This window comes from Alnus glutinosa, chromosome 11 (assembly GCF_958979055.1).
Source record: "Alnus glutinosa chromosome 11, dhAlnGlut1.1, whole genome shotgun sequence".
Classification (NCBI taxonomy): domain Eukaryota; kingdom Viridiplantae; phylum Streptophyta; class Magnoliopsida; order Fagales; family Betulaceae; genus Alnus; species Alnus glutinosa.
The window spans coordinates 20,791,291-20,808,669 of record NC_084896.1 but is presented as its reverse complement, the minus strand read 5'-3'; positions in this window follow the sequence as shown (position 1 = coordinate 20,808,669).

Below are 17,379 nucleotides of genomic sequence, written 5' to 3'. Positions count from 1 at the left end.
TTTTTGGATATCAAATGGATCTCCTCAGAAGTTAATTTTAACGTGGCTGATTTCCCTTTTTTTGTAATCAGTTTCGTTACAGCACCTACTACTCTAGCTAATTGTCCACCCTTTCTAAGTGTGATTTCAATGTTATGTATGGCCGTGCCTAAGGGTATATTGGTTGAAGTAGATTCTTCTTTTTGATCAATCAAAACCTCTTCCCAAACTGTACAAGCTTTTGGAATTGAATATAACAACATTATATAAACACATTATTCTAATATATTATTATAAACGTTACAGACTAATTTGGACATTATAACAACTTAATTTGAATAAAAGGGCATACATAGATTAATTAAATAGGATGACGAGAGGAACTCACTTAGCTATTTTAAGAAAATAACATTCCTGGACCCCAAAGAACTATTCATTGGGCACTCTCCTTTTCCTCAAGAGAAATGCTACACTTTCAAAACTTTTTCTCCAAAAGTTGGTTCCCAACTGATGTGTCACCATCCCATGAGATAGGATAGTGACACATCAATTGAGAACAAACTTTTGGACAAAAAAAAAATTGGGAAGTGTAGCATTTATTTTTTCCTCATTCTTCCTCTCTTTTTCTTTTGCTCATCCCTCTTTCTTTCTTCTTTCTTCCCTCTCCATTCTTTCATTTTCTCTTCTTTCTTCCGTCTCTTTTCGTTCTTCTTCTCTCTTTTGATGTTCCTGGTTTCCTTGAAATGATTCTATACATGCTACAAAACATTATTTTCTACTTCAATGATTCTGAAATTGAGGTGATCAAGATAAGAAATGTCAAGATAATCACCTAACTAGTTCTACTCAAATCATATTAGTCGAGACGTAAACTTGAAAACAACTATATCTTTAGCTTCAATAGAGAAAGCCTCGTGACTGCTTTTGGAACACCTAGAAATGGTGCACCAATGCTCAAAAGTAACCCATATTTCGACCAAACAGAGAGGACAAAAAAAAGAAAAAAAAAAAAAAAGAAGCACATTTCTCACCCATTTTTGACCAAATGCAAAACAACACAAGTTATACAATCAATGCAATATACCCATAAAAGTGCTTAACCGATGTATACCTCAACAAAGAGAGAGAGTATGAATAGACCTTGCCGGAGACAGAGAACGCCGCCAAAGAGGCCACCGGAGACAGAACGCATGTGAGATTTGATGGCCGGAGTTAGAGCCAGAGCTGGGAGAGAAAATGGTTGTTCCCTACCTCTTCCAGCCCACTCTAAGGGATGGTCGGCTAGAGAGAGAGGCGATGGTGGGAGGGCCTGAAAGAAGAAGAGAGGCGTGGGGGAGGGGAAATGACCTAATTTCCCCTCCCCCAAGCATTTTGCTTTTTTTTTTTTTTTTTTTTTGGTTGAATAGCGTAGAGGTACTTGTGGTTAGGCCCTAAATCAAATTGCCGCCTCAGTTTGAAAAAGCGTTACAGGTGGTACCTGTCTTTAATGGATATTCTCAGTCGATACTTCCATCAGTCCTCTGTCCATTTTTTTTACTGACCTCCACATCACCCACCTTAGAATGCCGACACCTGTCTCAGTTGCTCAGTGAGTAAGAATACTCACAGTAGTTCTTCTGGCTTGGAAAGCATTTACAAATAAATATTCTCTGCAATATAATTTAATACAAACAATAGTGAATTAATATAATTCACTAAAAATACATTTTAACTCTATTATCATTTCTAACCTTTAAACCTTAACATAATCTCTTATTTTAAATATTATCTCCTATTTTTGCTTGAACATTTCCGCGACATATAAAATTGGTCCAATTACATTTCATTACTAATATTTTATGTGGAATTTATTAAAGTATTTATTAAGACTTTTAAATATCTATTTATCTAAACAGATCTCATAATACACTTTTTATAAATATAATAGTTCAAAGTCACAATTTTTACAATAAGGTTTTGCAACTCAAAATAATAGAACATATTATTAAATAATATTAAGGCAGACACTGTTTCAATTATTTTAACTGAAACAGTGAAATACCAAAATATATTTAAGCCAACGTATAGCTTATACTAAATAAACTTAATAACTTCGTTAATATAATTAACGGGTTTTATACTTTAAAAACAGGTGGATTAGAATAACTACATAATTAATTCCAATGTTGTCATTTTATAAACTTGGGTAGAATAACAACATTATTATTATTAATGACAAAAATATTTTAAAACAATTGGGCGGCGTAATGGCGCTTTTATAAAAATATTTATTTTTTACTCGGACATTATAACGGCGTGTTGTATAAATCTTTTGCGCCACTTGAGAAGCCTGTTTTAAAACACAACTTAAAATGTCATATACTTAAAAATATAAAATCACAAAATATTAAGACAAAGTTAATAACTTAAAAATTACATAAATCAAGAAAATAATTAGAAACTTATCAAATATCTTAAATGATATTTTTATAAAAACTACTTATTTATCTTCATTTTATCTTACATTTTCTTTTTGTTTCTTTGCTTTTATTTCTTTTTGACCGAGAGACATTGAGAAGAGAGAACTTCCTTTTGTTTTCTTACAATCACAAGGAAAGGAAAACAAAAGACTAGAGGGAGAGACTTACGGTGAGAGAGAGAGCAAGAGGTTTGATTTTTCTTTGAAGATTTTTCTGCAGCTTTAAAAAGGAAGGAGCTGTTGCTCTGTTTTGGTTTTTTTTTTTTACCGATTAAAGGAGGGGGAAGGTTTCTGGGTCTCCTACTCAGTTTCTTCTCTCCATCTCACGGTCTCTCACTCTCTCGTTCAGTCTCCTTGTGTCTCTCGGCAAGAGAGAGTAAAGGGAAGAACGGAAAAGAAGGAGAACAGAGAAGAAAGAAGAATGACAGTTTCTGCAGAAGACAAGAACAGAAAAGTGAAGAGAAGGACTTCACTTCTTTGCTGAATTTTCTTCTTTCTTGTTAATACAATTGGCCAGGAGACGTGAGGGAGAGTTTTGGGTTTGTCACTTCAAGAGACAGAATGACTTGAAAGAAGAGGAGAGCTGCTGCATTAAAATCCACAGAGAACAAGAGAGGAACAGAGTTCCTGCTGGAAAAATGGAGAGAAACCGAGAATGAAGAAGAGAGAAAGCTGTGCGTGAATCCAAGGGGGATGCACCTTCTTTTATAGTGAATTGGGTGGCTTGGATGGCTTGCTTTTGATCTGATCTAAGGGCTAAGAATGCTGCTTGGCAGCAAGTTGTTCATGGAAAATATCTTCTTCTCCAACCGGTAGTACAACATGTTACATTCTAACTAAACTATGATTCTATTTAGATGGACTTTATTTTGCCTTAGAGGCTGGAAACTAACGGACTGGGTTGTAACATGGGCTGGATTGTGAACGTGTGGGTTGAGTCTAACATGGGTTGGGCTGAATTCAAAACAATGGGCCCATTAATTACATAACTGGATTTTCGTCCTATTCAGAGATATAATTTTTCGCAGATGTTTTCGGGTACTAAATGGAGTTCAAAAATTATGAAATTTGGAGGATAACTAGACGAGCGTTCTGGATTTTGAATCGATCAAAACGGAGTTTGTTTGACCCTATTTTCGTTATTCCAAAATTTAAGGTCCGTTTAAACTTTTATTAAACTAAAACTATAAACACTTCTTAATATTTATTCTTATTAGGTCATAAATCATATTTTAAGATATTTTATTTAATATCTTAAAATGCGGGGTATTACACTCTTGGCCAAAATGGGGGTGACCGGCCACCTCTATTTTTTTTGTTCAATTTATTTGTTTGTTTGTTTTATTTTTTTTTTAAATATAAAATAAAATTAAGGTTTTTTATTTTTTATTTTTATTTTTATTTTCATCATCCTATGAGCCACCTCCATTTTGGCTTTGGAGGTGGTTCGGCCTTCCCCTAACTAGCCATACGGTGTGGCTCTTGGCTAAAATAGGGGTGACTGGCTACCTCTATTTTATTGTTCAATTTTTTATTTTTTTTTTTTAAAAATATAAAATAAAATTGAGATTTTTTTTTTTTTTTTTTTTCATCCTATATGGTATTAAAAGTATAAGTATCATCTGTAATACGTGACCACGTGGCAACTGGGACAAGCATCAACATTTTAAGTTGGGTAATGTGGAGGTTTGTTACAAAATAAATGGAGAAATGACGGAAGTATCAACTGAGAATATCCATTAGAGACAAGTACCACCTGTGACGCTTTTTAAAACCGATATGGCAATTTGATTTAGGACTTAACAACAAGTACCTTTGAGCCATTTAACCATTTATTTTATTTTTAAAAAAAAGAAAAATTAAACAAAGGTGTCAAGTCGGATTGGGTGTCCAAAATATGTAAAATAATCATGTTTCTTTCTTATCAGTATCCATTCTTATACTCTCATTTGCATATCTACGAGAAGAGTATGTTTTTTGTGCAGAAAAGTGTATTCTCCCATTTCCTTTTTTCTTTCTATAAAAAAAAAAGTCAAAACATTACCAAATAAATTTTATCCAAAAACACTAGCTTGCAAAAAAAAAAAAATTAAAACTCTTTTTAACTTTACGTTATATAAAAATATTTTTTTTTCAACCAAAACACACAATACTTCAAAAAAAAGTTTATTAATGTTGGGGATAAAATCCCACTCAACCCGATCCAAAGAGGAGATTCAAAAGTCAAATAGGTCCAAACAGATAAGAATAATGATCGGATAAGAATAATGATCATATCAGAAGTCTAAGAAGATATCCAATTAGAAGTCTAGTAAAGGATTAAAGTCCAATTAGAACTCGGACAGCAGTTCTAAATCAACAAGGAGCAGGAGTCCTAATCCAGGTTTGACTCCACCTCTATGCCTATAAATAGGCCCATACCCCAGGTATAAACTAAGTCTCAGAGTTTTTATGCATAGAGCATTATTTTCTCACAGAAGCTAACTTATGCATCGGAGCGGGACCCCCGGAAGGGTCCCTAGGTTTTGTTGTTTTGCAGGGTTATTGAGAAGCGTGAAGAACATCAAAGGAACGTGCAGATTCATACCATACCGGAAACTGTACCAACAGTTTGGCGCCGTCTGTGGGAAACGATTATTCGTTCCTCCTAAAAGAAAAAGAAGATCCAGCATGGTGATGAACACACGTTCCGGAAGCCAGACCAATCGACAGCCCGTGGCCCCACAGGAACCGGCTATTCAGAATAATTTGCAGCCTCCACCGAACCCTCCCCCGGGGGGTGGAGATCAAGATCGCATAGCAGCGTTGGAAGCCCAGATTGAAGACTTAAATGCAGAATTGTTACGCATGAGGACGAGACAGCCCAATCCCAAGATGAACAGGGATGAGCGTGAGGAAGAAGATCACAATAGCAACATTAATCCTCGGAGGGAGGATGACCGCCAAGGAGATCTGAGCAGAATTATTGCCGAGCTGGAGAGAAGGTGCACGTACATGGAGATGGAAAGAAAGGACAAAAGCAGATCCGTAATGGTGGACAAGCTCCTAATGGGTACAGACTCACCCTTCACCAGACGGGTGGCAGAATATCAGCTTCCCGATAAGTTTAAGGTACCCCAAATTCTAAGTTATGCAGGAGACAGAGATCCCTTGGATCACCTAGAGAATTTCAAAGCTCATCTAGACCTTCACGGGACACCTGATGAAGTAGCATGTCGGGCCTTCCCTCTTACTCTTGCGGGGAATGCCCGAGACTGGTTCAGGAAGCTGCCCCCGAATTCTGTTGATCAGTTCAAAGAATTGTCCAAGATATTCCTAACGGAGTTCTTGGCTTTCCGGACAAGGAAGAAGCCTTCGGGATATTTGCTATCATTGCACCAGCAGGGCAATGAGAGTCTTAAGGAGTTTATGGCTCGGTTCAACCGAGAGAAGGCTACGGTCGAAGATCCGACCGAGGATATGATCTTTTCTGCCATTTATCAGGGAATTTCACCCGAGGAGCCTTTGATGAAGAAGTTGATCCGGAAGCAACCGAGTACCTTGCAGGGCCTCATGGATAAGGTAGAAGAATTCATCAATCAAGAAGAGACGCTGAAGTCTATGGCCAGTTCTAGACTACCCCGAGAGACAGCCCCAGAAAAGAAAAGGAAAGAATTCAAGAAAGCTGATTGGGAAGAGCAGAGGCAGGTAAAGAAGTTCAAAGATTACAACTTTACACCTCTCAATGCCGAGATATCAGAAGTCCTCATGGAGATCAAGAGAGATCCGGCGTTTCGGGAACCGCAAAAGATACCAAGTAATCCTCCTTATAGGAATGCAGGGAAGTATTGTGATTTCCATAAACAAGCAGGTCATTACACCGAGGGGTGCGTAACCCTAAGATTGTTAATAGAAGAATTCATAAAGAATGGCAAGCTGGTTCGGTTCTTGGGAGAGCGACGGAACCATCAAGGAAATAACAGGCCTCGGAATCATCAGGACAATCAGCCCCGAGATCAACAGACACGGGATTACTATCCCCGAGACCGTCCTCAGCTGGACGAAAGGCATCAAGAGAATGCTCCCCGAGATGACATAGAAAGAAGAGAGGACCGAAGAAGCAGAAGCCCACAGCATAGAGAGCCGAGGCAACAGCAGTATCTGCCCGTGATCCCATAAAAAGGACTCTCAGGAATTTCAGGCTTGCTTTTATTTTTTAGCATTTATATTTGCAAAGAACTAGACTTTTATTTTTAATTCAGACTAGACAGAAAATTCCCCAGATTTTGGGAATAAGTATTTTCAGAATAAATGAATAAAGCTGACTTAAGCATCGGAGTGTTCCCGGTCTAGGGACCGGGAACCCGTTGATGTCGCTTCTTTTGCAGGCAAAAACTCTCGGATCAGTCCTAGCCGAGAGTCTCGGATCAGTCCTAGCCGAGAGTCTCGGATCAGTCCTAGCCGAGTATAAGAAGAAACTTCTCGGACCAGTCCTAGCCGAGAAGGAGCCTCTCGGATCAGTCCTAACCGAGAGCAAGAAGAAAAACTTCTCGGATCAGTCCTAGCCGAGAAGGAGCCTCTCGGATCAGTCCTAGCCGAGAGCAAGAAAAACTTCTCGGATCAGTCCTAGCCGAGAAGGAGCCTCTCGGATCAGTCCTAAGCCGAGAGCAAGAAAAACCTCTCGGATCAGTCCTAGCCGAGAGCAAGAAAAAACTTCTCGGATCAGTCCTAGCCGAGAAGGAGCCTCTCGGATCAGTCCTAGCCGAGAGCAAGAAGAAAACTCTCGGATCAGTCCTAGCCGAGAGTCTCGGATCAGTCCTAGCCGAGACCAAGAAGAAAACTCTTGGATCAGTCCTAGCCGAGAGTCCCGGATCAGTCCTAGCCGAGAGCAAGAAGAAAGGGGGGTCGGATTTAACCCTCGGTTTTTGCAGGTTTTTCAGGAGTTAGCCATTCCAAGAGACAGGGAGAAAACCCTAAGGAAAAACAAGAAAGTAATGGGGGGTAAGATTTAACCCTCAGGTTTTGCAGGTTAGCAGGTTTTCAGAAGGAGACAAAGATCGGGTTTCCTTAGACATGGAATTCCCATTATTCAAGCAAGCTTCGGATAAGGGAATTGGGGGGTAACTGTTGGGGATAAAATCCCACTCAACCCGATCCAAAGAGGAGATTCAAAAGTCAAATAGGTCCAAACAGATAAGAATAATGATCGGATAAGAATAATGATCATATCAGAAGTCTAAGAAGATATCCAATTAGAAGTCTAGTAAAGGATTAAAGTCCAATTAGAACTCGGACAGCAGTTCTAAATCAACAAGGAGCAGGAGTCCTAATCCAGGTTTGACTCCACCTCTATGCCTATAAATAGGCCCATACCCCAGGTATAAACTAAGTCTCAGAGTTTTTATGCATAGAGCATTATTTTCTCACAGAAGCTAACTTAGGCATCGGAGCGGGACCCCCGGAAGGGTCCCTAGGTTTTGTTGTTTTGCAGGGTTATTGAGAAGCGTGAAGAACATCAAAGGAACGTGCAGATTCATACCATACCGGAAACTGTACCAACAATTAAAGACACCCAAATCTTTTGTTGCCCTAAATAAAAGAGTAACACTATTTTTTATACTCGTTTATTATATTTATTTCATACAAATTGATGTGACATATTTCAAGAAATTTTTCATATCAGTTATTTAAAAATAATATACTTAAAATACATTAAATCAACTTAAATAAAATAAATAATTACGAAAAGTAACATCTCAAATTCAGTCATAATTTTTAAAGCCACGTACTCTTAAAAAAAAAAAAAAAAAACAATCTAATATCAAAGGGTAACATTCAATGATATCATCCAACCACGTGCTATATAAAATTTGTTGATGAACTAAGAGAACAGGTATCCGACATATCCGAGTGCACGGATGATTGTAGAACCCCACCGCAGATGATTTCTGACCCTTATTTTAACCGCTGTTAACATGAGATATTTTCTTCTCTCTCTATGAGATATTTTCTTCTCTCTCTACGCGCTACATCAATAATCTATCTTCTCTTTCTCATCAACTTTCACGACGTCGCTGCGTTTTCATTGAAGCTTTTACATATTCAACATTCTTGGGCTTATGGTTATGCAGTTACAACTTTTGATGTAGCGGTCAGTCTCTTTTGGCTAATCTGATGACTTCGAAAGACTGATGGGATGTTTTGACGAAGATCTAGCCGCTTCGCAGACGGTTTCTTTGTCATAGTTTTCCTCTTCTCAGGTAATGTCTTTGAATCTTTATTTTTCTAATTTTTCTCCTTTTTTGGTACTTTAGATATGTGGGTTTACCGTTTACCGTATATGAGTTCCGCATTTAACACTGCATGACTAGCTTACGATTTAAATTAATATGTAGTATTTTGCGGTAAATGATAGTGTTGGGTTGATTCTATGAAGAACGACTGGAACGGGTTCTTTTGTTGGATCATGGATGCGGATTTCTCTTTTGAAGCATCGGTTTTCCTCTTCGATATACTCATTAGGATTAGATTATTTAAAATTAGGATTAAAGTTTATTTGAAATCTTATTATTTTAGGTGTTATCCAATTGTAGTCTATTTAAAGTCGACCTTCTTGTTATTAATAGAGGAATAAGAGAAAATATTTGTGCAATTATGGTATTCTCCTGTCCTTAGTGGAGTTTTATGGTTTCTCCTACCAAAAATGAGCTATTGTTGTCTTGAGTAAAGTTTTGTGATCTCTCCTATTCGAAAGGAGTGTAAGGGATATAATAGTAGGGGCCTTTAAGTGTAATGGGTATATTAGGTTTGTGGTCTCTCTTTCTATACGATTTTTATTTTTTATTTTTAACACATTAAACTACAAGGGAATATCTGCGAATACCTTGGAAATTAAATCTGGCCAATTTGATTCACCTAGCACTGAAGGCACTTATTGCACCTTGATTTTTCCTCTCACCTCTCTTCACTCTCTTGCCTCTCTTCCTCTCTCTCCACCGTAGGGCTTTGCTTCTTTCAGCATTTGCGGCGCTATATGTCAAGCGGTGCTTTGATCGGAGTTTTCATCGGTGCTTTTCTGGGGTCAATTTTCTTCCTTTTCATTATCGAGCTAGAGCTTTCATCCGAGCTCTTTCGTCTTCTCCGACAGGCTGTTTTGCGAGTATATTGCCTTGGTGTTTCTTTTTGAGGCTTCTCAGTTAAAGCAGAGATGGAGCGTCACTTCTCTGTGGAAGCCAAAGCTTTCTCTTTTCGGTGAAGGCAGATGTGTCTGAGATTCCCTTGGAGGAAAGGAGGAAGGGGTTTTGTGGTTTTATTTTTCTGGGTCTCCAGTGTTCCGCATGGTTGTTGGCCACAGTAGAGGAGGCGCTGAACGAACCAGTGAAGAAGGATTTTGTCACATCCTACCGTGAAGATGTGAAAGCCTTTATGGTTCGTGGGGGTGGTAATAAGGCCAGTCGTTACCTTGAGGTGGCTACCTACGCTGAGGGTGGTCGTAAAGGGGATTTGGTTCCTTGAAGGCCGTGAAGAATGGGGCTGGTCTCGGGTTGTGGGTGAGTTGCGGAAGACTCTTACTTTTCTAGGATCAAAGGCTCAGTCGCTGGTTTCTAAGGCGCCTACATCGGAGGGGATACAAAAGGGGGGGCTTCATCCAATTGTTAGGTGGGGCTTCTCCATCCTTTCCGAAAGTGGTTCATGGTGAAGTTTTTTTTTCCTGTCTAGCATCCTGGGCTGCGGGTTTCGGAGTTAGAGCTGCGTGGGTTGGATCTACTTCCGGAGGCGTGGTGTAGGGTTGTCGAAGATGGGAGAATAGCGGTGAATTGCTATGCTTTGGAGGAGCAGCCACCTGGGTCGACGAAGAAGAAGAGGAATCAAGTTTGCTTCCATGGTGGCGGTGAGGATAGGAATAAGAAGCTAGAGCTCTCTCATTCATGGAAGAAGCTTCTAGAGTGGCTTTGGACTACTTTGAAATGAGTTTCAGCTTCCAGGTTCATGTGTGCTGGGCTGGGTTTGAAGCCCAAACATGGCAGCCAGGCTGGGCCTAAGCCCATGGTAAAGAAAAATTCTGCGGGTTTTGGGTTTTCTTCAGTGGACTCTGACCCTGGTCTTCTTGGTATTTTTGCCCGTTCGGAACCCGGTTCAGTTCCTGCTCAGCTTGAGACTTCTTCAGTGGCTTTCCTGTCCGTCTCTGTAGTTTGGCAGTTCGGGTCTTCTCAAAAGTTCGTGAGTCCTATTGATTCTAGGTTCTCTTTCCCCCTCCCCTTGCGGTCACCAGAGGTGCTGTCTTTGGCTCCTCTGGTAGCTTCTCCCAGGTTTGAGGGGACTTCTCCGAGATTGGTAAGTAATGTTGTTGGGTCTTTTTCTTTGGGTGCCTCTTCTATGGGTGTTGCTTGTTCGGCTCTTCAGTCCATCTCCGACGTGCTGCCTGTGCAAGTATTCTATTCTTCTCAGTCTTTCATCACCTCTTCACAATCTTTTTCAGGGGTGGCTAAGTTGGGAAAGAGGCTTGGTTCCTCTTCTCCTGTATTGTCAGACTATAATCCTTTCCAGAAGTATTATCGGAAGGCTAGGCAAGCCAGAAAAGTGCATTTGGACAAGATTTTTTTTTTTTTTTTTTGCTGATTCTATAGAAGCTTTGAGGCCAGTTACTCAAGTGTTGGGGTTTCTTTCTCTGCTTCCGCCTATTAGTGATCCAGCTGAGAAAGTAGTTGTTGCGTTTCCAGTGCAGGATTCCTCTTGTGATGTCCTACATTGCTTGGATATGGGAAGGATGATGTGTTTATATCTATATTCGCACTCTTCTTTACACAATGCGTTTTAAAGCCTTGATGGCTATGAACATATTAGAACTTCACAGTTAGGCGTGCTTCTGCGATAATAGTACCAGGATGGGTGACCTCTTGGGAAGTTTGATTCGAGGGAGTCAAAAGTGGACAATATTGTGTTCTTAGGGTGGGTTGTTACACCGTTGGTGTGTCAGATTCTGTGAAGGATATGGTTAAGTTTCCTTCTCTGCTGAGGGGTTTTCTTTAGCAAGGGTTTCTCAATCCGAGCCCGGTTGTGTAAGTTAATCTCTCACATAAAGTGTTGGTCGTGTCTGCGTCGAGCCCGATTGTTAAGGAAGGTGCGTCGACTCCGGTTTCTCCTACCAACGTTAAGGGAGAGGATTTCAAGGTGAATGGTTTGGCCCAATCTCAAAATGGCTAGTAGATTTTGGTCTGTTTGGGAAGGTGGTTGCATGGGAGCAAGGCGACGAGGTATGGGATGCGGAGGATGGCAACTCCCCTTACCCTTTGGGTGTTTTACTTCCCGAATTGGCCTTGGATTGGGAGTTGGATAGTGATGAAGATATGGATCCGTCCTTGGCGATTTTGGAAGCCATTGAAGAGGACTCCCATTGGGGAGTTAAAGGCAGCGAGACCAAAGGTAGGAGGGAGGTGTTGTATCTAGTAAGCTCCATCAACTACGATGATTCAAGCGCGTCCTCCCGGCTTAGGAAAGGTAAGGCACACGTGGTGTAGCGTTGGGGCCTCCCAAAGGTTTTGGTATTGAGGGCGTAGGTTTTGAGGGTTGTTGGGTTTTCTTTTCTTGTTGTAGGCTGCTTTGGTAATTCCTGTGTACTTTAGGAGCGCCTTACGCTTTTTTTATAAAATCTTTATTACTTATAAAAAAAAAAAATTTAATAATGTGTACATTTTTCTTAAGGTAACCCACAACAATTTCGTTACTGTCTCAATAATTATAAGAGGGCAAAGGCTTTCTTTGTCTTGAACCTCTGGTGCTTGCAAGATAACCTTCTATCTTGTCATTCACTATAACAGAATAAATAGGTGACCGGATGCAAGACATACTTTGATTGGTCGTTTGTAGCAGGCATTTCCAAGAATTTCGAGATTTTCGAAGAAGATTCCAATTGACTATGCTGTTACTCTTAAATTGACTTCAATGGCACACTTTACAACACTAAGTGACTGTGTGGGCGAATTGACTAATGGCATGAAGTGAATCATTTGATCTTTTGACTATGATATTTGTAACACACTTGTACAAGCAACAGTGGATAGCTCTACAATTGTCATAGTGTTGAGGGCACATTACTTCATGTTTATGGTAACTTCTGTATTTTTTACTTCATTTAAGCACTTTCCTCAAACTATCTTTTAAAAGCTTATGCCACGCTTTGTCAATGAGTTTATCATTCAAATCACTAGAACTTGGCACTTTGAATCCCCTTAATACTTCAAGCAAACAAGAGTTCTTCTCTATGTGTGTTTAATGCATCATAAACAAGCACTTCCCATCTGATTTTTCATAGGCTCAAACCAAATAGAATGTCTTGGTGATGCTGTTCTAGCCAATGTGTCTAATTAACATATTTCTATTCAAAGAGGGAAAAATTCAACTGTCCAAAATTATACGTTCACTCACTTAGTTGGAAGAAACTTTATTTATCCAAGGGTGGTAGGGTGACGTTGATTCATAGTACTCTTTCTAGTATTTCTACTTATTATTTATCTTTGTACCCCATTCCTGTGAGTGTAGCCAAGAGATTGGAGCAACTTCAACGGGAGTTTTTGTGGAGTAGCATGGGGAATGAGGCTAAGTTTCACTTAGTAAATTGGCATAGAGTTTGTACTCCAATCAAGGCAGGTGGCTTGGGAGTTCGAAATGTTATCAAATTTAATTAAGCTTTATTGGGGAAGTGGTTGTTGAGGTTTGTTCAAGAGCGCGAGGCTTTGTGGAGATTGGTGATTGATGTGAAGTATGAGAGTGTTAGGGGAGGGTGGTGTTCTTAACCGGCCGCAGGGTCTTATGGTGTGAGTGTTTGGAAGTATATTTGAAGGGGGTGGGATACTTTTGCTAAGTATATGCGGTTGGAGGTGGGAGATGGGCATCATGTTCGTTTTTGGCATAATTTGTGGTGTGGAGATAGGCCTATCTATTGGATTAGACTTGTTATCCGAGAATGATAAATGTAAAGTGTTAGAGTTAGATCAAGATTCTTTCTCTATGGATAATCTTTAGACTAGTTATATTCTATTAGTCTAGGTCTCTTTAGTCTTGTGATAAGGTAGATAGTTATCGGTACTAGAACTCTTCATGTAAAAGATATCTAGTGTAATCTAGATGATCTATTCTCTATATATACTAACATTGCCATACATTTGAAGTATGCAGTTTTCCTACGTATCCTAAAATCCTATATGGTATCAAAGCCAGTCAAGACTAACGTCTATGGTTGCTCCCACCTCTGAAACCGATTCTACCAACACCTCAAACCCACCTCCTATCTCCATCCCAGTTGCTTCTCCTATTCCTATTCAGAATGTGCACCATCACATCTCCGAAAAACTAACCTAGGATAATTACATCCTATGGCAATTCCTCATGGTTTGGTTTCTAGAAGGCCACAACCTGTTCAGTTATGTTGATGTCTCAATCCCAATCATTCTCCATGGTATCATTAAGATCGCATTATCTTCAGCGCCATCATCTCCACGCTCTCTGTGGAAACACTGCCCCCTGTTATTGGCCTTGCAACATCTTGGGAAATTTGGGTCACTTTGGAAACTCTATTTGTTGTACAGTCCCAATCCCAGATTCTCCAACTCAAGCAACAGCTATCCAATCTGAAGAAACGTGCTCAAACTGTCTCTGTTTATTTCCAAAAGGAACAGGGAATTGCAAATCTCTTGGCTGCCATTGGCAAGCTCATCGAAGATTTTGAATTAATCTCAAACATCCTTGTCGGACTGGGTGCTGATTATGACCCCCTTCTTACCTCTGTCACAACAAGGCAAGGTTCTATTTCTCTCACTGATCTTCATGGTTACATGTTATCATATGAACTGCGTTTGGAGACTCACAAAACAGCTCTTGAAATCAACATCTCTACTGCCAACACTGCTCAACGTCAAAGTCCCATCTATCCGAGGAACAATCGTGGCTCCAATACGGGCTACCGCAACACTAATTTCTCTCATGGTAGGAGGCGTGGCCGTGGTCGAGGACCACCTCAACAATATTCTTTTTTTGGTCCGTCCCAATGCCCTACGTGTCAAGTCTGTCACAAGCCAGGCCACATGACTGCAACTTGCCGGTTCCGTTTTGAACAAGGATACCAATCTAAAAGCTCTCCTTGAATGCAAACTTGGCCTCCATCCCTACTGCATCTGATTCTCAATAGTATCAAGACACCAGCTCTAATGTACATCTAACGAATGAACTGGCGAACCTCAATATGCATGCTGAGGACTACAATGGCACTGATCAGATCCGTGTGGGCAATGGGCAAGGTTTGCATATTTCAAATTCTGGTCATGGACTCTTACCTACTCCCTCACGTAACTTTTATTTATTCTCTCTTTTTCATGTTCCTCAAATAAAGAAAAACCTTATATCCGTAAATCAATTCACACGTGATAACCATGTTTTCATTAGGTTTCACCCTACCTTTTTCTGTGTTAAGGATCTTCGAACCCGTCAGCTGCTCCTTCAAGGCCCTAGTAAGCTCGGCTCGGCCTCTATCCATGGCCATCCTTTGCTGCTTCTTCTTCCCGGTCACCTACTGCCTTCCTTGGTGAAAAAGTCTCCCTGCCTCTCCAATCATCAACCAAGTTGTCCAGTCAAATAAGCTGCCCGTGTCTTCATCAAAGTCCTCCGTCTGCTCTCCATGTCAACAGGGCAAAAGTCCTCGATTTCATTTCAGTTATTCACCTTCTATTTCAAATTCTCCCCTTCGATTGTTGTTTCTTGATGTATGGGACCCTACCTCTGTAAATTCTGTAAACAACAATCGTTTTTATTTAAGTGTGGTTGATGATTTTAGCAAGTACACTTGGCTCTTTCCTCTTGCAACTAAATCTGAAGTGTGTCCAACTTTTTTTTCGTTTCAAACACCTTGTTGAAACATTCTTCAATACTAAAATAAAATTTGTCCAAAGTGATAGTGGTGGTGAATTTCGACCACTTCAATCTGCCCTTAATTCCATGGGAACCTCTTATAGATTAAGCTGTCCACACACCCATTATCAAATGGGAACCGTTGAAAGAAAACATCGCCACATAGTTGAAATCGGCCTATCACTTCTTGCTACTGCAAATGTTCCTTTAACCTTTTGGGATTCAGCTTTTGAAACAGCCACTTATCTCATAAATCGTCTCCCATCTAAAGTAACCAAACGAAAATCTCCCTTTGAGTCTCTCTTTCACACTCCTCCCAACTACAAATTCCTTAAAATATTTGGATGTGAATGCTGGCCCTTTCTCTGACCTATAACTCCTTTAAACTCTCCTTCCGATCTTCCTCTTGTGTGTTTATTGGATATAGCAAACAAAATCTTGGCTATAAGTGTCTTCATCTTCCCTCCGATCGAGTCTATATTGCAAGACATGTTGTCTTCAATGAAAACAGCTTCTCCTTTTCAACTCCTACTCCAACTAAAACATCTACTGTTCCTTTAACACCTTCCTCGATCTCTATTCCCATTATTCCCTCCTAACTCCTTAATCTCCTACCTCAGGTTCAGATCCATCTTTCCTTACTTTTCCCAACACATCACTTACTCAATCACCTTCACCTACAACACACCTTCACCTACAACAAACACAACGCCCTCACCTTCTCAATCCGAGTCAGCCTCTTTTGCCCCCTTCCAAATTCCTCCAACCCGAGTCCATGACATGACCACTCGGTCACAGAATATGATCTTCAAGCCGTCCAAGTTCACTGATGGCAGGGTGAAGTACCCTCCTCAAGCTCTCACGGCTTCCATTGCATTCAACGAAGAAGAACCTACTTGTTTCTCTCAAGCCAGCAAACATCCAGCCTGGCTTGCAGCAATGAATGTTGAATTTGATGCTTTCCTAAAAAATGGAACATGGTCTCTAGTTCCATCCCTTCCCTCAATGAATATTGTTGCCTCCAAATGGGTTTTCAGAATTAAAAGAATAGTTAATGGAGAAATATTCATTTTTTTTTCTTAGTGTTGAAGCTACATGGCACAATGATGATCTGCATCTTTCCCAACAGAGGTATATTCATGATCTTCTAACCAAGACAAACATGCTGCTTGCAAAGCCAATAGCCACTCCTATGTCGGCTTCCTCTACTCTCAACTGTTTTGAAGGTTATACCATTACGGACCCTACTCAATATCGAAGTACGGTGGGATCCCTACAATATCTTTCACTCACTCGCCCTGACATTGCCTTTGCAGTCAATAAAGTATCACCGTTTATGCAAGATCCTAGGGACACTTACTGGTCGGTAGTAAAACGTATCCTTTGGTACTTGAAGTTGACAATTTCTCATACCTTCTCCATTTCAAAGAATTCTACAAAGTATCTCACTGCTTACTCAGATTCCAATTAGGCTAGTTGTCCTGATGACAGGCGCTCTACTTCCGGGTATTGTGTTCTTCTTGGTAAAAACATCTTATCCTGGAGCTCCAAGAAACAACCCACGGTGTCTCGATCTAGCACCGAATCTGAGTACAGGGCCATTGCGAATATAGCTGTTGAGTTAACTTGGATCCAAACACTTCTTCGTGAACTTGGTGTAATATCTCCAGAACCACCGATCTTGTATTGTGATAACATTGGTGCCACGTATATTGCTTCAAATCCTATCTATCATGCTTGGACAAAGCATATAGAGATTGACTATCATTTTGTCCGCGATATGATTGCTAAAAAGTTACTTAAAGTATGTTTCATTTCTGGAAAAGATCAATTGGCCGATATCCTCACGAAGCTGCTTGTTGCTGCCCGATTCATCATGTTCCGATTCAACCTCAACGTTCATCCTCCCACGTCGAGTTTGAGGGGGCGTATTGGATTAGACTTGTTATCTGAGTGTTAAGAGTTAAATCAAGATTCTTCCTCTATGGATAATCTTTATACTAGTTATATTCTATTAGTCTAGGTCTCTTTAGTCTTGTGATAAGGTAGATAGTTATCAGTAC